Source organism: Pleurodeles waltl, chromosome 3_1 (assembly GCF_031143425.1).
Source record: "Pleurodeles waltl isolate 20211129_DDA chromosome 3_1, aPleWal1.hap1.20221129, whole genome shotgun sequence".
Taxonomy (NCBI): Eukaryota; Metazoa; Chordata; class Amphibia; order Caudata; family Salamandridae; genus Pleurodeles; species Pleurodeles waltl.
In genome coordinates, this window is record NC_090440.1 from 1,161,593,368 (window position 1) to 1,161,613,808 (window position 20,441).

At 45.8% G+C, this 20,441-nt stretch overlaps 1 long non-coding RNA gene across 2 annotated transcripts in view; it reads right to left on the reverse strand.

The window, feature by feature from the left end:
- Nucleotides 1-2,051: 2,051 nt before the first annotated feature.
- The window catches only part of LOC138283326 (uncharacterized), a 35,038-nt gene continuing 16,648 nt past the window's right edge, over nucleotides 2,052-20,441 (reverse strand). For both annotated transcript variants that reach the window (XR_011201191.1, XR_011201190.1), the window contains exons 2-3: nucleotides 5,940-5,999; nucleotides 2,052-2,609 (exon numbers count right to left, since the gene is read on the reverse strand). This is a non-coding gene — a long non-coding RNA (uncharacterized lncRNA). The remainder of the gene's footprint in view (nucleotides 2,610-5,939; nucleotides 6,000-20,441) is intronic.

Here is a 20,441-nt window from a genome sequence, read left to right on the forward strand (position 1 = left end):
AATGACCTATATTTGGCAAACGTTCACTCATGGAACCAGTGAAATGGACATTGTATAGTAATCACAATAACAATTGCACCTGTAAATAAAGCACCTTGTACACATGTAGTGTGTCTACGTTTACTGTGATCTGTCTACTCAGCAATAATTTACCATTGTGTCAATCCATGTAAATGCGTATAGGATATCAGTACATGAGTGCATGACTGTCAAGCACTAAGCCACACACTAGGATCCAACGAAGAGGAAGCTGAATGATGGTGCTGTCAGCTACAACCAATTTACTTTGTAGATGAAATGCTCCTGAACACATTGCCTTTGAAGTAGACATAAGGCATGTATGGCTCATTACCCAATCAAATTTGAGTTAACCAGATGGGAGTACAAGTACAACTGATATGTGTGGAAAAGGAAAACCTAACCGAATCAGTGATGGCAACCTGTCAGTGTTGCAGGGCACAGTTAAAAAATGGGAGTTGTCAGATGTACCGCACTTGCCAACAATGTATTACCAGGACCCCAACAGTGACAGATGAAGCACCATATTCACCTCTCCAAGATGAAAATTAAAAACACATTGGCCCATAGTTATGTTTTTTGCCGCAAAACTGTGCTAACGCAAAAAGTTTAGCAACGTCTTGTGTCATTTCACCATGTCAGCCCGGTGCTGTATTTATTGAATGGAGCAAGCCAGCACTAAGCTTGGGTTAGCGTCTTAAAAAAAGACGCTAGCTGGCTGGGGTTGGCGGTAGGGAAACAGGGGGTTGTGCATTAGAAAATGACATTAGTCTGGTTAGAGGCAAAAAATGCCTCTAACCAGACTAGAGGCATTTCCTGGTGCAAAACCACCAAAAACATGGCTCCTGTCTTAGGAAAGATAGGAGTCATGCCCACCACCCCAATGGCCAGCACAGGGTACAATTGTCTCATGGCATAGCCATTGCACCCTGTGCCATGCAGTAGGCCCCAACTTAGGGCCCCTTGTGCCAAAACCAGAATTAAAAAAATACTTACCTAGACTTACCTGGGATGGAGTCCCCCATCCTCTGGTGCCCCTATGGTGGGGGTTGGGGTATTCCTGGGGGTTGAAGAGGGCACCTGTGGACCCATTCCATAGTGTTTAACTGTGGAAATGGGTCCACAGGTCCCATAATGCCTGGTCTGACCCAGGCTTCAAATAATGGTGCTAAGGAGGCCTAGCACCATTATTTAGCCCCTCCTCCCACCGGTGAGTCATTTTAGCATGGGGAATATATACGGTGCTATGGGAATAGCACCATTTTTTGGATGGGAATCCCTACTTTGCATCTTATTGATGCAACATAGGTTCACTCATCCAAAAAATTGTGCAAACTCCTATATTTTGACATAAGACGTGTCTAACATCAAAATATAAATATGGAGTTAAGTTTGCACCGAATTTGCGTACACAAAATGGCGCAAATTCAGCACATAAGGAGTATAAATATAGGCTATTGTGACTGGCTGGAGCACAGGATGTCAAATGTGTGCACAAGTAGACAAAATATAGCAGTCATTCTGACAGCTCCTTGGTCATGAGGATCCATATGGAAAACTTGGGAAATCATGACAGTAAGCATACCCTAGGCCATTCCCCCAACTTGCCCAATGTACTCATGATATGTCCTAGTCAAAATCATTTAGAAATAGTAATGAGGCAAATACGACCAGGATTTATTTAACACTGTCAAGCATGTGAAAACCTAAAACCTACCCTATTCTAAACTAACCTAAATTGACTTTTCTAAAATTTAAACTTCACCTATCTAACCCATACTAAACTTATCTTACACATCTAACACCACACTCTAAACATTGCCCCCCCCACCCACCTTATGAGACGAGATACAAGTAGGACAACATAAACTATAACTACACATATACTACCTAACCTATGGCCTAAACATTTATATTTTTTGTATCTAAAAAATTTTTTTTTGTATGTTGTATTTTTTTATACACAAATACCCCGGCATTACCCCCCCCCAAACCCCCAACAATAAAATGATATAGTAAAACACCCCCTCCACTATACTTATCCTAATCTATTCCTACCCTTCACTAACCTAACACTACATATCTAATACCCTGATTAAAACAATAGAAAATTGTAAAATGGAGGAGTAAAAACTGGGAGGTTGCAGGATGCTACAGTAGCTCATGTGTGTGTTTTTTTCAACTTCTTCTTGACGTAGTGCAACATCTTGCAATTTGCTGCAACCTCCTCCTCCAGTTTTATTAGTCTTGACAATATCAACCCAATTTCCCTCCTCATGTCCATCTCAAATTTACTTGGGCCCACTGCTGCAGGTGGTTGCACTGGTGGCTGTGTTAATAGTGGTGCAGTTGACGTCAAAGGTCCTGCTCCAGAAGTGGCCCCCTGCAACCCCTGATGGCTTGTTGACTGTGTCCTGCTGTGGCTGTTTTTGAGGTCCCCTATGTGGAAAGGCACATCATTCCTTTGATGTTTTTTTCCTTTCTGAATCTCCTGCCCATTTGGCGGTAGGCATCATCAACTTCCACTATGTGGCGGTAGCGATCGGCCCTCTTGTGGAAGTCTCACCTCTGTGCCTCAGTCATGTTGGCAGCTGAAACATGAGGCAAAGCAAGCATCAGTAACAGCATTGAGTGGAGATTGTACAGACATATTATGTACACTGCAGAAAACACATACAGTCCAACACACATTCCTCCAGGAAACCTCACTCCTCATTTATGACTAATTCCTACCAGTCATCATCAGTATCATGTACATGTCACTGGGATGAAGAAAATGTGTTTAGATACAATAGGGCCCAGAGCTAAGTGGACCAAACTGTCCATGATCAACATTTGTGTCGCCTACCTTGTGAGCCTCATTTGCCTCAATAAGTCTGGATTTCCTGTGTTCTTGTGCATTAGGGTGGCTGTACAAGCAATCCATCGCTTAGACACACCTGGTGGAACATCACGCCTTGCCCAGTCAGCAAGAAGGAATGGTGTTGCCCATATGATAGGGGTTCAGGTAACTTCACACCTGCTATTCTAAGGTTAGGTAAAGCAATATTGTTGTGTTCTGTTGTAAGACCTGCCCTGAGGATATATAACAAGGGGGCATGCCATTGCCCATGATGTGCCCACATGTACAACTGATTGAAACTTCCCAGCAAGTTAGGATTGAAGCCTTGCTGCACATCAGAGTTGTCGACACATAACTGAACTGAAGCCCCCTACCCTATGCCATGTAGTGTTACATGTGTTAAATGGCACACACAGGGTGGCTGTATGGGATCCCTTAGGCCCATGGAGAGTCTGGCACGGCAGTGGGTGCTGCAACAGTATCCAGAAACATCGTACATAATTTGCACTTGCATGTCTGATGTAATCAAAGTATCAGGTACGTGCACACCATTCACATCATATGCATATGTGATGTGGCCTACATCACTCACTAATAGTATAGTGGCAGGACCATGTTGTGAAAACTACCTGACAGCTCGTGTTGGAGATTCATAAACTTTTCACACAACCATCTGGAGGTTAGCTGTCGACTACATGTGTACACTACTGATTGTTGTGTAGCACAATATGGCCCCTTGCAGTGCTACAGACACATGGGCCCATATTGATAGGAAAATGATGGAGAGCATTGCTGCGGCAAAATTGGCAGCACCACACTCTGTCATGATCACAACACAGCCATGCCCCGTATTCAGCTGAATATGGGATATGTCTGTGTTGTCCTCTGCGCTGGCGCTAAATTTAACTGCCAGCACCAACCAAGCCATCCTTGCACCATCATGCAAGGGTGTCTGCATTGAGGGGTGTGATTGTTTATGGGTGGGAAGGTGTCCCTTCCTGCAGATAAATAATCACTAATGGAGATTTAGCACTTCTGTGTGTGCAGCAGAATGCTGCACACGCAGAAGTGCCAAAGCATATTTGACAAAGGGTTTTTTATGTACAGGAGGGGACACCTTCCTGCACATAGACAATGATTTCTGGCATTTTGCTCTTTCTATATTTGCTGCAGAGTGCAGCACACATAGAAAAAGCTAAAAACTAAGAGGAATAAAAGTATTCCTCCTCGTTGCGCCTTGCTAAGGCCACCCGTGGGGCTGGTGCTGCCTCAGGTTTACTAATACTCATAAATCTGAGGCAGTGTCAAGTTGCAATGGGTCTTGCTGTGGCCTGCCCACAACAACAGCTATTGCAAGCCCCTTCTACGCAAAGGGCTGCATGTGAAGTGGTCATATTTACAAGGTGGCGTTGTGCCACAAATAGGGCCTCATTACAACGTTGGCGGGCGGCCACCGCCGCCCGCCAAGGTTTAACCACCGTGCGGCCGCCAATGCGGCCGCACTCCCGCCGCCCCCATTTTGGCATCCCGCTGGCCCGGAAGGGATGTCGGACGCAACATGGAAGCCGGCTCCTAATGGAGCCAGCGGTGTTGCGGCCGTGCGACGGGTGCAGTTGCACCCGTTGCGCAGTGAGAAGCAGGGTGGGGCTGTGCCTGAGGGCCCCGCAACCCCCTTCCCGCCAGCCTTTCCATGGCGGTCTCTACTGCCATGGACAGGCTGGCGGGAAGGGGACTCGTAATCCCCTGGGCAGCGCTGCAAGCAGCGCTGCCCTGGCGGATTAAAACAGCCGGGACAACCATGGCGGTAAACCGCCGGGACAACCGGTGCGACTGCGGCGCTTCCGCTGTGGTCGTAATCCGCAAGATTGTACCGCCAGCCTGTTGGCGGTACAATCTCCAAAACAGCCCTGGCGGTCTTTGACCGCCAGGGTTTTAATGAGGCCCATAGTGTCTTGACGCCACCTTGTAGATATGGCACAGGGCATAGTACTACTGGAACGTCATGAAAAGTGGCCCTCCGGTGGTGCTAGGGGCTCATATATATATACCCCATGATATCTCAAGGGTACTGAGTCACTTTTGGTGTATGTTTCTCCTATATGAGCCCCCTAGAGACCTATATACCCACATCTGTGCTGTCTTGCCAGTAAGTGTACGCTAAGTGTGGCACACAGTGGTGGCAATGGTGTTGTGACAAAGTCTTTGTTAACTTGAAATGTCACAAACAACGGGTTAGGAACAATGCAGCTGTTTCCCACGCAAGCGTAACCGTGTTTGCTGGAACAACAAATGCCTTTATCTGTGCCTTAACTACGCATGAGCTGACCTATGCAAATGCATGGTGAAGGTGCAGAAAATGGCAGAGTGGATCGGGAGTGAACGTGGTGAGGGAAGTGGGGCAGGCTTGAGGGGTAGTTGTTAGGGGTGGGGGTGGATTAAGGGCTTTGGTTGGGTGGCTGATTGCGCATATTAAGGTAAAGGGGTTGTGCTCTTATTGTTTAAGGTTCCAGGGGTGGGGGGGTGGAGTAAGGGCTTGGGGTGGGTGGGATGTTGGGCTGAATGTTATTTTTTTAGGGCCGGGGTGGGCAGCCTTGGGTATTTTAGGGTAGGGGGTTGAGCTATTTTTATTTTTTAGGATAGAGAGGTGGGGTGGTATGAGGACTTCGTTTGGTTGGGGGAGGTGGTATGATAGAACAACAAATGCCGTTCCCACACATGCCTTCACTAGCCAGCTTTTGCAGTGTAAAACCGTTGTAAAGGCATGCGTGGTAACAACATGTATTATTTGTAAATAGGCATGCTATGTACATGAGCTGCCCTGAGACCTTTCATAGTAGACACCAATGGATTAATGACCACCCATATCAATTTCCATGTCACACAATTCCATGCCAGCACACGTTGCCCCTTGAACTTCATTCTCATTGCACAACATTCCAACATACAAGATGTCACCATCCATTCCTAATGAAATCGGGACATTGGTCAGGCAAAACCATCTTACATTGCATTCCACTCTTCAGACTGAATCACACAAAACCCAGGATTTGCACCCATAATGCACAAGAATGACACTTACTGGATACATTAGGGTATTCAAATTGGGTGACCTCTCTGATGGTGTAGGAGGCACGGCCACCTGCAAAACATGGATTGAAATCATTGGTTAGTGTAATTTGTACATTTCTGTTAATGGACAACATTGTTTACTGTTAACTAGTTACGCTGACTGAGCACGTCATCCTAGCAGTAGAGCAGAGCAACTAACAGTCACTCACACATACTCTCAGATAATGTAGACCACACACCTATACACCATCACTGTCCCTGACACACCTGTGGTGCTTCTCAGTCCTCCACTGCTACATGGCATTGTCATGCAGGTGTCTGTTATCTCAACACCTCCGTGACCATACGGACTGCTTGACACTGTGCATTGGATTGGAGGGGCATGCAATGGTTGTTGCAGTGGCTGTACCATTGTGAACCCATAGCATTTGTGCCTGCCTCAGATGTTGTTGTCATCTACCTCATTGTCATTAGCACACTGACAAACTACAACCCAGGGGTTGTTTAGGCATGTCAAGGTGTTGAGGTGTGATGTCATACATCCTTCAGGGACCTAAGTAAGTTGTGTGTGCCATCACAAGGCAAACACATAAGCAGTAATGCAATGGGCGTATACTAATGTGAAGATAGTTGTACCTACCTGCACTTTGACTGATTGTATTCATGGATGTGTTGGCAATATTGCGTGACCAGGCATTTTTGCCATGGTACACCATCATGTGTCCAGGAAGGGATCTGTAAATGGGCATAGTACATGCCTCAACAGTGAAACACTTGCTGTGTGGTCCAAGGATGCATTTGTTGGTGGAGGTAACTGAGTGATGTGCCAGGAAGGAGCAGATGCAGGCAGCCCCGTACTGTCAGTGACAAGCGGTGGGCCTGTGGAACTGATTCCGCACATATGTGTGGTAATAGACATAGTACAGGGTGTATGTGATATGTAAGGAATTTGAACAGGGAAGTGGTAGTAGTCTGGGCCCAGTACATGGTCAAGCTCCCTTACATGGCCTTGGCCAATGACACAAAGGGGCCAATAGAAAAACAGGGGTGCTGCAGCAATTGCGTCAATACAGTCCCTGTGGCCCTCAGTACAACCCTTACCCCCGCCATGTGTGCCCGTCATGAGAAATGAGGCCCTGCATGTGATTTCTCAATACCTCATGCTCATGTGCATGTGTAGCTACACTGTATCCACATATATGTCAGCACATGTGTGTTATGTGTGTATACATGACTAAGTAAACTAATTTGGGGGTGGACTACATTATTATGTTTGAGATACAGATGTACAAATACCTACAACACCAACCGTGGTTGGCGGCATATGTCCAACACATGGTAATGCATGTGACAACCATGAACGTTTCTACACATAGTACACGTGTGCCATTTCTGCCCCCATGCACCAGAGTTGCAGGAGATGTCATGTACACATGTATTGGTGAATATTAGTATCTACTGTGTGTGTGTATAGACATGTGTTGTGTGAATACTGACACATATGACGACAGTGGTGTGTTTATGGGATGTGAAACCGCACATTACTATCTTACCGCATGGACACATTTTGCCATTTGACAAATGCATGTGTTGTCACATCAGTGCCACCTATGTTTCCTTATGTTGCAACACATGTGAAGCTCATTTCTGACAGTCACTGATCTAGTGATATCTATGCCCTTACTTTTGTGCTAGGTTGCCTTTTGCTCTCAATTCATACATATTTCCATGCCTTAGCCAATACAGTGGTACATGTGTGCTGACATATGTAGCATATGTGTGCATGCCATCAACTAGACACCCATACTTGTCCACATTAAGTTGTATTGACTGTCACAAACAATGGCATACCACAGTGGTACAGTGTTGCAGTCTGGCATATCTTCCAGCCTACTCATCATCACAACAGTGTGAGTTTCAATAGCAACACAAACCATGGTTGCATGTGAAGGGGAAAGTCAATTGAGCCCCAGATTATTCACCCCTGTGCACATTCATCAGGGCCCTGACAATGTGATACATTCATGTAGCTAGAGCAGTAGTGTGTGGATTCATTGAGCAGGGACCTAGCCTCTTCATGTTTGCTACTCAACAGTACACACATGCACAATTCTGGTCATACAGTCCAGGATCTCACATTTACCTCTGCTGTACTTGATGTTGATGTTAGCTTTCCGCTCTCATGTACAACACGCGGATCTTGCACATTTGGGACATGTGACATGTTTTGATGTCTTTAGAAGTTTACTTGGGCATCCTTTGGGGCTTGTATCTCTGTTGTGACTTCAATATTGGAAACGTGTCAGAGTACAGATGGTGTTGTCTGTCACAGCCTCCTGCCATGGTGGCATGCGATGGGCAAATACCACAGTATGCTAGTGGCCAACTTGACTGGGTGATGTACTGACCTGGCCACACTCTCTGTACATATGTGAAATGTTGACATGTAGACATCAATGTGTTGTACAGTCAGTTTTGGTCTATGTGTTTCCATTCTCTATGTATTCCTGCACTACTACTAAGGCATGTATTGTCACCTACATTGGTCCCATTCTTTAGTCTGTTTGCACTTTGTGCACATCTACTAGTGCACCTTTGTTTATTCATACATGGACATAATGCAACATGTGACTTGTGTACACGGAAGATGTCCACATCTTCTTCTCCTGCCTACTTGATAGGTAGGGTTCCATTGCCGGTATTCGTGAGTTGTCATGAATTCCACACATACATGACATCACTCCTGCCACACCAATTGTGTTGTCTCCCATTTCACCTGCTGTGTTGTATTTGCAAGTATCTGTGGGTGTCTGGAAGCAGTCCATCCAGAACGTCCATTGTACATGGGTTTGCATATCTTCCCTCAAGGCACAACCTAGGTAACTCTTACCATGACTGACTGATATTGAGGTGTCACATCATCTCAGTGCTGAAGAGTTAATTTGCCAAGTGCAACGTACAGGTCTACTCCGACTCCGTTTGGCGGTGTCTTTCAGACATATTTCAACAATGCTGGACAGAGTAGCACATCCCACACCTGACTGCAATGTTGAAGGCCACAACATGTATGGGACTATTTGTTAATGTTGCTATCATGCACTTGTTCTGTCATATGGGTGACAATGAGTAGTGTGTATTGCTTTGTGCTGTGTGATGTAGTTGTACACCGCATACTAAATATACATGCTGACATTTCAAGCATTGTTGATCTTGGAAAACCTGTTGCTACCAAGAACATTCACCCATACATCAGTCTGCATTTGTTTGCCTAGATTTGATCTAGCCATGTTTCAAGACAGCAGATTTGTGGAACAAGTGTGCACCTTATTTACACAGTGAATATTTGCAACTCCCCCTACATTCAACCTAGTTGAATATGTGGTGGTGCACTGTCCAAAATAATCTATGGACAGTGAGTTTTGGCCATGTGTTTGGATAGGGATTCTGCACCCACAGCTGATTATGTAGTCAAGGCAACCCATTGCGTACTCCACAGCCAATGTGTGTGTGCCATACGAGAGGTACAGTCCACGATGTACCAAGGTTGTGGACATTGGCAGTGCCAGGACACAATCCCATGGATACACTGTGCAGGCTCAGCATCGGTCACTGGTTACAATCCCTGGCCATTTACTGAGGGACCACAGTTCACAATGATGTTCCACCCTTGTCACACATGTACCATCGAGGCAATGCTACTGTCACCATGAGTTATGTCAGTGTTCTGTTCCTACATAACTTGATATCCATTTGTTGACAGCCCCTACCTCATGTGGGTCCCCCTTGATTTCACCCTGTTATGTATGTTGTTGTTGTGGTGAATGGGCTAGGGATTAGCACCTTGCCCACTCAATGGGACAATATTTGTTGTGGTGCATGGATCTAGACCTTCAGGAGTCACATGCCTGCAAATTGTGTGTCACTGATATTTGAGATGGTGACAGTAGACCCACTTATGTCAAAAATGTTGTTGCTACCCTACTTGTCACCTTTGTGTTTCTTACCTGCTCACTGAGGTTTGGTTCACATTTTAATGGTGTAGTTAGTGGAGAATGAGTAGACAAAGGAGAATCATGTGAAAAGTCATTTATTTGTGCAATTTACAATGTGAAGTTCATAGTAGTGTGACTATGTGTAGACGTTCTCAACAGTGTGGTGTCTCCTACAAATTCCTACAGCTGTGTTCAGTTGTCTCCACCCCCCACATTATCTGTTCCATCATCATCATCCACCTCATTGGGGATATCAACCTGTTCATCCCAGGGGATATTTGTTGTGACACATAGGATTGCACATGCCAGAATAATCTAGCAGACAGGTGGTGGAGCATACAGGAGGGTTCCTCCTGTCAGGGCCAGGCACCTGAACCTGGATTTCAGGAGGCCAAATGTCCTCTCCAACACATTGTGAGTTGTTCTGTGTCCTTCATTGTAGGCCCGCTGTTCCACTGTTGTGGGATTGGCAAATGGGGTCATCACCCACAGCTGTATGCCGTACCCTTGGTCAGCTGCAATAGATAGAGAGGAGATGTGTTTTGGAACATCTCATGGCAGTTGTACTTTTTAGTTGGAGTGGTGACACAGGCTGGCTTGTGGTGTAGTGTATGTTCCTGTTCTTGTGAAATGGTTTCTTTGGGCTCTGTTGATGGACATGACAAACTTGGATAATGGCTCAGTGGCCTGGGAACTTCTTATATTGATCCCAAAAGTGATGGTTATGATTTAGGTAAATGTGTTGTGTAGTCCATATTTGTTGCAGTGTTCTATTCTTACATGGCATATACCACCTCCTAGCAGCACAATGGTGTCAGATGTTTTAACAGCATATTTGCCCTACAAAGCCAGACTGTGCCGTCCATGTTACCATGTGGCACTACGCAAACAGTGTGACACTTTGTGACCCTTTGTGGCAGATGATGGTGGTGCCAGAGTGTGTTTCCCACATTGGTAGGATGATGTCATTTGGTGCAGTTGACTGCCTTAGCTTCCATTACATGATTTCCGACGGACACTTTCTACACATGCACAGTGCAGCCATTGGGAGGGGACACAGCTATTTTTCACATGTGTCCCTTTGTAAGGGCATGTAAGGTCAGGTTTCTCCTCTATACTTCAAATGCATCCTACAATGACATCCATGGATGTTAATGTTTTTTAAGAGACTCAACACCATGATGGACTATTTCTGGTAGTAGCAACAGACGTGGTGTTCTTAGGGGGCACTAGGGGTGCATGTGAGGTGGCACTGGAATAGGTGATGATCCATTTCTCATGATTCAGCTCCATGGTCTTCAATGGCAGATATTTTTGTATATGTATGTGTGGAGCACAATGCCGCGCACAGGTGTATGTGCACACTACAGGTATGTCAGGTATGTGTAGCTGATATATACTTGATTATGGCACCACTTGGGGGGCATTTGGATTTAAGTCCCGAGGCTTGCACACCATGGTTTACGTAGGACTGTGCCTATGTGTGACTTGCTCAACATGACCATAGCTTATGCCATTGACATGCCTGTGCACTTCTTTGTTTGGTGTGATGTGTGTGTGTGGTCTGCATTTCATTGTCAACCTGTGGACACTTGTAGTGGTTTGTGAGCACCTTCTGTGTGCAAAGGGGACTTGACTCCACCTGTCCACATGTGGTTTGCCAGTCCGGGTGTAGGTGTGTTAAGTAGATTTGGGTGTATGATTTTGTGACATGCAATGTGTGCAGTGTAGAGTGGCCTGTTGCATATGTGTTGTTGCCTGTACATCTCTGTGTACCTGCCAATGTGTATTTATTGTGGTGTTTGTCTTGTTTGTCCTCGATGGTTGGTGTGTTGTGTGCTATGATTGGTATAATGGCTTACCTACAAGTAGCCCATTGGCATACTGGCCATCCTGGAACCGCTCATTGATGGTGCAATGGCTAAAGATGTATGCATCATGGATGCTGCCGGGGTAATTTGCATGGATGTTGGTGAAGATTCCACAGTGGTCCACAATGGCTTGCACATTGATAGTGGTCCACAATGGCTTGCACATTGATAGAATGTGTGTGCTTGTACTTCCTATATAGGGGCTCTGTTGCTGCAGGTGGCACCAGTTTCACATGGGTACAGTCCATTGCCCCCAGCACATGCGGAAAACCCAGCAATTTGATAGAAACCTTGCTTGGCCTCCTGCTGCAGCTGCTATTTGAGAAGCAGATGTGTTGGGGTGTGAGGCATAGGACTGCATAGGATTGCATGCAGGACCTTTGGTAGGAAGACCAGATTTTATTGGCATTATAACATTTTCGATGGTTCTAATACATATGTTTTCTTACAATACATTGCTTGTGTTTCATTAATTTTGGCATTAGGATCAGACAATCTGATTGATAATATCTAAATATTGAGCAATACTAATCTTAATAGTAACAATACTTAACCCCCCTCCCAATCCCTCCCTAACCCTTTCATCCGAGAACCATGTTCCAATTTGATATTGTTTCTGAAGAGAATCATGTAGTGTTTGAAGAGTGATTAGATGTGTTTAGGTAGAGCTAAGATTACTATGTTTTTCAGCTTAGGTTTGGATGTGTATTTTGGTCTGTGATTAAGAGTTGTAAGCCATGCCTACCATCGTCGTTTGTTGTTCTGCCCGTGATGTTACTTACTGAGCGGACTATAGAGTGTTGTTTCTGTTCTAAGTGTATCCATTATTGCTTCCCAGCCCTCCGACAGTTCCGGGGGTTTGACCCCTCTCCTAGTCTCCCGTTAAAGAAGCATTCCCTCTGCGTTTGCCTATTTAAGTAATTTGTTTTTCCAGGTTGATGTTCTAGGGCCCCTGTGATTTTTCCAGTTGGATGCTATCTCTCTCTTGGCTAGTGTTAAAAATAAGTCCTGGAATCTGTCTGAGGCTTAGTGTTTAGTTGAGTGAGTGAAGGCGTGTAAGAGGCAGTTATTCATGGAGCAGGTCGTGTTCTTATTCAGTAGATGTTTCAGGCAAACCTCCACCCAATAGGGTGTCAGTGTGGGACAATCCCACAACATGTGGCTGAACTCAGCGCCGACCAACCCACATCTCGGGCAACACTCAGTAGATTTACAAAAATATTTGTTTATGCGGGCTGGGGTCAAGTAGGCTTGGTGCAGTACGTAAAAATGTATACGTTTAAATCTATCGTTTCGGGATGCTTTGGGAAGGTTTCTCAGGATGTGCCCCCATTCTACTTCCGGGATATCTCGACTGAGATCTTTTTCCCACTTTTGTTTAAGATAGGTCAAGGGTTCTGTATTGTCTGCTCTCATCAGCCCATAGAGCGTTGAGACTACCTTAGTTTTGTTATTTGGGGATGACAGATATGTGCAGATTGCTTGTGAAAGGGGTTCAGCGCTCTTCTTTTGCCAATGTTTATATATGCTGGCTTTTAAAGCCCCATACGCTAGGAAATGTCTCGCCGGAATGTCGCATCCCGTCCTGAGAGTCTCGAATGTCATCAGTTTGTTATCCCTGAAAAGCATGCCCACGGTATTAATCCCGGCTTCTAACCAGTCTCCCAATTTGAGACGTGTTCTTCTCCGCGTTATTGCTTGCAGGGATTTAAGGGGAAGCTCCGCAGAGTAGGGAGTCTCTATTCTGATCCTACATAGAAAGGTTTTCCAGCACCTGGTCAGGATTTTTAGTTCTGGAGAGTCTTGCTCCCCATCACTAGGGGTCCCCAGGAGTATCTCAAACAGCCTAACCTCCTGTGGGGTGGATATTCTCGCATTTGTTGTTGCGAGTAATCTGTCTGAGAACCAGTGGGCCAACCATTTTAGTTGTGCTGCCAGATAATAGGTCTCAAAGTCAGGTGCTGCCAATCCACCATCTGTTGACTGTCTTTGGAGTTTTGTCAGAGCCACTCTCTTCCTGCCTTTACCCCATATAAATGAGGTTACCATGGTATTTAGTTCCCCAAAAAAGGTTTTAGGAATCCAGATCGGAAGAACTGAGACATGGTATAGCAATCTCGGCAACACAATCATTTTTGGAATCGTAATTCGCCCAGTCACTGATAGTGGCAGTGTTTGTCAGAATGCCATACAGGTTTTTATGGAACGGATTGTGCCCCCGATGTTACCATCTAGAGTATCCGGGGAATCATGGTAAACTTTCACTCCTAAGTAAGGAAGCCCATTCGGTATACATCTAACCAATCCCAAGTTCAGGGGTGGTAATTGCTGTTCTTTAAGTGGGAACAAGCCTGTTTTATCGCAGTTCACCTTTAATCCCGAGTGGCTTTCAAAGTTAGAAAGCATTAGATGTACTAGTGGTAGATCTCTTTGGCTATCTTCCATAAATATTAAGAGGTCATCTGCATAAATGGCTATGTGGTGTCTCTCGTTCCTTGCCAGTATACCTGGTCCCCCACCCCCCTCGCCCTAGCCGCAGCAGCCAGTGGTTCCATTGCCAGGGCAAATATCAGGGGAGAGAGGGGGCAACCCTGTCTCGTTCCACGCTCAACTCTGTATCTGTTAGATATTATGGGGGTCATTCTGACCATGGCGGTCATGGACCGCCAGGGCCAACGACCGTGGAAGCACCGCCAACAGGCTGGCGGTGCTTCCGGGGGCATTCTGACCGCAGCGGTAAAGCCGTGGTCAGAAAAGGGAAGCCGGCGGTTTCCCGCCGGCTTCCCGCTGCCCCAGGGAATCCTCCACGGCAGCGCTGCAAGCAGCGCCGCCATGGGGATTCCGACCCCCTTCCCGCCAGCCTGGTTCTGGCGGTTTTCACCGCCAGAACCTGGCTGACGGGAACGGGTGTCGTGGGGCCCCCTTACAGGGCCCCACATTGATTTTCAGTGTCTGCGTGGCAGACACTGAAAATCGCGATGGGTGCAACTGCACCCGTCGCACACCAGCAACTCCGCCGGCTCCATTCGGAGCCGGCATCCTCGTTGCTGGTGCTTTCCCGCTGGGCGGGCGGGCGGCCTTTTGGCGGTCGCCCGCCCAGCGGGAAAATCAGAATCACCGCGGCGGTCATTTGACCGCGCTGCTGTGTTCTGGCGGGGGAACTTTGGCGGGCGCCCTCCGCCGCCCGCCAAAGTTAGAATGACCCCCTATGTGTCCTGTGCGGACTCTGGCGGAGGGGTCAGTATATAGTAATATCACCCAAGAGATATATTCGGGTCCAATTCCAAGTTTGGACATGAATATATAGAGGAATTCCCAATCTAGACAATCAAAAGCCTTTTCAATATCTACTGCTAGGATACCCGAAGTCCTGGCATTGGGAGCCAGGTCCCTCATGATGGCAATTAATCTACGGATATTCCCAGTTGTATTACGCCCCGGTATGAAACCTGCCTGGTCTGGGTGTATCAGGGAGGGCATCAGTGGGAGGAGTCTGGATGCCAGGACCTTGCTAAGAATTTTATAGTCAAGGTTCAACATGGAGAGGGGCTATAAACTCACACTCTTGTTGGGTCTTTGCCGGGCTTGAGAAGGGGGACTATGACGGCCTCTTGGGAGGATTCTGGCATAGGCCCTGGTCTCTAGTGCTTTCAAATATCTTTTCTAATCTCGGAGAAAGGATTTCTACGAAGGCCATATAAAACTCGACAGGGAGGCCGTCTGTGCCAGGCGATTTTCCTCTGGCCATTCCTTTCATGAATTCATTAATCTCGGCTAGCGTGAAGTTCCCTTCTAATGATTCTGTGAGTTCAGGTGCCATGGGTTTTAAATGTAATTCCGTTAAGTACACTTCAGTTTGTTCCCTATTAAGATTGAGACTTTTTTTGTATAAGCTCTCGTAAAATGCCATTAACTGGGTATTAATCTGTTCTGTTTCAAAAAATGGGGTCCCCGTCTCCGAGGTCAAGTTCATAATGGGGGTAGATCTATCAGACTGCGAAACCACCCATGTGAGGAGTCTGCCCGCCTTATCTCTCTCTATGTGTGCCCGGGTGAGATAGTTTTTGTAATCAAAGCATCTAAGGCGTTCAATGCAGTGTGTCACTTTGGCCCTAAGGTCCTGCATTAGAGTTTGTAGGTGAGGGTTCCCAGGTCTATCTTTCTCAACTTCTCTTAGTTTAGTCACAGCTCGCTCTGTATCACCTAGTAAGGTTCTTCATATTCCCACTGTCTCAGCTATACACTTCCCATGCATTACTACCTTAAAGGCATCCCATTCTACCAGTGGATTAGCTGTGGTTGCGTCATTGTCTTCAAAATAGTGCAGCACTTTTTGGCGGAGTTCGGCCCGGAAGGGGGCATCTTCTAATAGTTCAGGCTTGAGTCTCCATGTGGGGATACGGGGAACAATGGAACCCCAATTCAGAGACAATAAGAGAGGGTTGTAGTCCGAAATTGTGCGAGACAGATATTCTGTGTCTATAATTAATGAGTGTATATCAGGTGAGCACAGAAAAGCGTCTAAGCATACTTGCAGTTCATGGAGACTGGAAAAAAAGGAGTAGTCCCTTATGGTGGGGTGTAATCTACGCCAGGCATCAATTAGGCCCCAGTTTGTTTGCCAAGTGTTGAATTGTCACGCCGTTCTCACCAGTGGGGAGTTAGGCAGGGGAGGGTGTGATCTGTCTATGTTGGGGTCACCCACACAGTTAAAATCTCCCCCCACTATCACTGGGGATTGTAAGTACGATGCTAATAAGCTAGATAGTCGTGTAAAGAATTCTCCCTGATCAGTATTGGGAGCATAAACCTTAATCAAGGCCAATTCCCTCCCCTCCAGTCTGCCCTTGACCACCACAAATCTCCCCTCAGGGTCTATAAAGCTATCTGTCATTTAGATGGGGAATCCCGCTCGAATCCAGATCAGAGTGCCTCTCGAGTATGCCGAGCAGGAGGTATAGTACGCCTGTCCCCTCCATCTTTTCTGCAGGGCTTTACCCTCTGTCAGTGTTAAGTGGGTTTCTTGGAGCATGGCTATTTGGATTCCCCTCCTTTGTAAGTATGATGAGACCTTGTATCTCTTAACCATTGAGTGCATACCTCTGATGTTCCACGTAAGGAACTTATATGATTTTGGCGTTATCATGTTGCTAGCTTTTTCCCCCCTGATCAGGTTATGTTTCAGGGGGCATGGGTTCGCAAAGCTCCCCTTCATGCTATTGGAATCCCTGAGCAATTCTGTAATTTTCATAAGGGTTCTCGGAAGTTTAATTAGACCCAGACAAATCCCCAAAACTGTAGTTACCCAACGCCCGATCCACAGGACAAAAGTCGAAACCTCTCTTGCCCAAACTAGTAAAAAAACTTTAACCTGTCCAACAATGTGGGGAGTACTCTGAGGTGGAGTCAAGAGCATAGCAAAAGTTCTCTCCCCAACCCCCAGGAGGTTAACATATAGGGATTTCATATCACCAAGTCTGTGTTAAGTACAGATATTTGTTGACTGGTGGGTTACTCTGCAGGGCGGTCAAAGACCGCAGGTTTGGGTGTAGATGCTGCATGTTTTTCTTTCTTCAGGAATTTGTGTTTCTGTAGTTATGGTTCCTGCTTGCTCATCAGATGATGTTGTGTGAGGTTCCTGGAGTCATGTCAGGGCCCTGCTTGTCGGATGCGAGTGAGAGTACTGACTCTTGTTCCGATTCAGTTTGTTCTATGTCTTCTTGGGATTGTTTAGGGGAGCCGTGTTCTGAGCCGTTGAGGGATGCAGCTACTTCCATAGCTTTTTGGCGTTCTTTTAGAATTTCTTGAGGGGATGGGCTGTTTTGTCTACTGGAGTTACTATGGTTATATTTTCCTTTGCGGTCTATGTGAAGCTTTTCAGGGCTGTGACTTTTCTCTCTAGACGGTTGTTCATCGATCCAGCTCTAAGTCTCTTCTGCCGTATTGAAGAACTGTGTGCCAGCTGTGGTCACTATTCTTAACCTGGCTGGGTACAACATCCCGTATTGGACCCCCATTTTACGGAGTTTTTGTTTGGCTTCTCTGAAGGATGCTCTCTGTCTCTGCACTTCTCTGGAAAAATTGGGGAAGATTCGGATCACGGGATTGTCGATCGTGCAGTCTCCTTTCTTCCTGCTTTGACTTAGTAGATAATCCCTATCTCTGTAGTGGAGCAATCTATTACTGGCCTAGAAGGAGCACCCGGTCGGGGTAAGCGCGCAGGGACCCTGTGGTCTCTTTCTATTGCGAAGAGCTGGGAAAGGCCTTCATCCACCACTGTCTCCTTCAACCATTTTTCAAGGAATTCTACCAGGTTAGGTCCTTCAGCGCGTTCAGGTAGCCCTATGACTCTGATGTTGTTTCGCCGCGATCTATTTTCGGCATCTTCAGCCCTTAATTCTAGTTCTCTGATCCGTTTCTCCGCCTGGCGTGTTATTTTGGAATTATCCTTTATTTCAGGCCGCAGTTCTTCTAGTTGTTTATCTGTGGTATTTACCTTTTCTACCAGATCCAGATGCCATCATGTGGAGGACAGCGAGGAGATTTGCCATGGGTGGAATGTTATAGGGAGTTTGCAGCCATGCAGTGATGTGTGGTACAAGCTGGAGCAGCAGACGTACGATGGACTTGGCGTGTGCCAAGCTGGAGCAGTAGCACTTCCATGTTGTTCTGGCAGTTTCCAAAGCTCCTTCTGTGTGTATTTCCTTGAGTGGTGGTGTGTGAGCCTCTTTTTAATGCCAGCTCTGACCAGGTGGTACAATTTGGTGCTAATCGGACTTTGCGCCATTTTTTCAATCCACTTCCTTCATTAGCGTCATTTTTGCGTTGGGGGATAAATATGGCACTATGGGGTTCGCGTCATGTTTAGGACAGGAACGCTACCTTGCATCTCATTGTCTCAAGGTGGTTTCAGTCATCCTAAACATAACGCTAACTCCAATATTTGGACACAAGCGCCAAAATATAAATATGGAGTTAGCTATGCGCCGTTAAAGCATCAAAATGTTTGACGCTAAAATGGTGCAAGCCAAGTATAAATATGCACCATAGTGCCCTGATGGACTCTTCATGAGGCAGCCACTGGCTGGTGTGCTATACATAGGCCCAACCCACACCCATCTATCACAGGTGCCATCAGTCACATGACCTGTTGATAAAAAAGGGCCATGTGCACAAGTCTGTGGGCCATTACCTATGATAGTATTTGGTGTCCATGCCATTTAGAAAGTATGCAGTCCTGTCAAGTACCATGCATCAGTCATTAGGCCATATGTACTCACAAACTTTTTCTCAAGGGTCAAAAGTATGGTCTGGTTTGGAGACGAGGGACGCACAGATGGGCTTGTGGATGGGGATGGGGCTGAGGCGGGGCTAAGTGTAGGGGGCAGGGCCAGGATATTAGAGTAAAAGAAATCACGCCTTTTCACAACATTACTAGACTATGCTGTATTTCCATAGCGGATTTATATGGCTGCTCAAATACAATGCTACAAGTGGTAGCTTTTCAAGCAAAAGAGGTAGAAGTGAAAACACATGCCTGAACTTTTAAAGGTATGCACAATAAAATAAATTATATTGCTATTTTGATAATGCATTTTTATTTTCAGACACAATATCAAACTTGATATGAATTGTATGGTAATGCTCATTAACTTGATATTCAACAGAGGCCCAATGCAGCAGAGGTTTAACTGGTTCCAAATTTTTTATAAGTTAGTGACAGGTATACTAGCAACTTATTTTGCATTTAATGTCTCCTAGTAGTGCCCTGTAATCTGAAACTTTATTGGAGCCAAAAAGCCTCAAGAGCTCATCCAGAAGTAAGTCTGTAAGCTCATTTCTGAGTTTACTCTACAACATCCCAAGCTTTAGAATGCAGTGCTTATTCCCAATATGATTATGTGGAGTGGTCCGGTTTAGATAAGATGCCAAGTATCTAAGTTAGATGGCTAAAAGGTACTCCACTTGCCCACACCTAGTTTTGTCTGCCTGCCCCAGAGGCTCGCCTATCTTATTAAAGGTAGTAAGGACCATTTTTATACCACTCACAACATTTTCTACTGATCCTTTGGTTCGGATAGTGGATAGTGTTCACCAACAGCAAAACGTACCATAATTGAGAAAATAATACTAGTTCATTCCATTTGGATTTGCGAGTTGTACATATTTTAAATTGGCCTTCCAAAAATTGCAATAGCGAGCAGTCAAGTCTCACTTCAGTATGCAGTGAAATTGCTAATACCTGGTTCAGGAGGTACACAGGTTCTGCACTGGACATTTGGGGACATGTTTGGCTGCCTTTGGGTAGCTGTCAAACCTATCTAGAGAAGCACAGCTCTCCCACCCCAGCAGCTCAGCCTAGCCAAAACTATACAAGCCAGCAAGAATAGAGATGATCCCCAGGTATCTTTACAGCTATTAGAAGTAATTTCCTATATAAAGATTTCCAAGACAAAAAAAGGAAGTTCACAAAATGAAAATCAACTGAGGAAGAAAATAATGCCAGAAAACTAAACTAATACAGGACAACCGTATATTCTGAGAGTGATAGTGGAGGAGACTTTGAAGAGTGGTTTTGAAGTGTACAAGTTCCCCTTTCAGTTCATCCCTGTCTGCCTGGGTCCTAATAGGGGGTTTAGCAGTCTGTCG